The following is a 1313-nucleotide window of genomic DNA, read 5'->3' on the forward strand; positions in this document are numbered from 1 at the left end:
CGGAAAACTGCATGACTCGAATACACAAGCGGCATTGGCCATTTGAAGCTTAAAGATACCTTGATAGGAGTCTTCCAAACATACTAAACTGTGAGTTGGGGTACGCAACAATAACTGCCATCTATCACTTTGGGAAAAACAAAAGATACCTTTATGTGGTTATCACCCATCTTTGAAGTGTGAGTGTTTGGGTACGCATCAGCTTATACCTACTGAAGTGTGTCTGAAACCTGTGAATATTTAACTAGGAAGAAAATTGTAGCATACTTTAAGTGTTTGACACATGCGGTGTTGTCACACATTGGTTTATTTCCATTTCTTTATGACTCACGCCGGGAGACTACACTAGAAGTTTCCAGTGGTTATCTACATACGAAAATTGAAAGATACCTTGATAGGAGTCATACAGCTCCCCATACTGTGAGTTTTGGTACGCATTTTCTTTGGACTATCCCTAAAGGAGAGAAAGATACCTTTACATGCTTACAGCCCACCTATAGAGCGTGAGTGTTGGGGTACGCATCACTTGTCTGTCACAGAGAATCATCATAATTAACCTAGAGTTTTAAGTGTGACCCTATCTTCAATACATTGGCTGCGATATGAATGAATAAAGGGCACCGTCATAAAAGAAACCTTGATACGTTTCATACTTCCACTTTTAGTGTGAGTGGGGTACGCTCTGAATTAACTTCATCCATCTAAAGACAGCATATGTACAATAATAGGTTGTGATATTACGTACTACACATTGGTTGTCTACTTCTTCTTTTTTATGACATCGACATTTGGGAATCCTATGTTGTCTACCTGAATGGGAGAGACATCTGAGAGGAAAGGATTCATCACTCAGTCTTAAAGGGACGTTATGGTGATAATTGATCTTAGCGCTTGTGGTATATGACAGAGTTTCAAATTGCTGGTTTTCTATTTCTTGATTTAAATGTGGTGACATTTACTCTGAAATCTGTTACACCTGAGCAGCTTAGCGCCAGTTAGGACCACCCCGACACACTCTGTTTCTATAGGTGGAAATAGAGCTGCTGGTAGACAGTACTTTAATTCTCTTGACTTCCAAAGTCCATGTTCATCTTCTTCTGCCCCCAATCGTGTCCATTTTTCCTTTTCTCCTTGTGATGCTTGTTGTTGAATTTTGAGCAACTCCTCCTCACTGGGTATTTGTTTCACATCTTGAGCTACTAAGACTTGCTCAGGTTCTTTTGATTGTAAGGAAATTCTCTTGGCTTCGGCATCTGCAAATGCATTTCCTTTAGCTTCCATGGTTTGGCTCTTAGTATGTGCTTGTACCTTGA

Source organism: Pseudophryne corroboree, chromosome 8 (assembly GCF_028390025.1).
Source record: "Pseudophryne corroboree isolate aPseCor3 chromosome 8, aPseCor3.hap2, whole genome shotgun sequence".
NCBI classification, from domain to species: Eukaryota; Metazoa; Chordata; class Amphibia; order Anura; family Myobatrachidae; genus Pseudophryne; species Pseudophryne corroboree.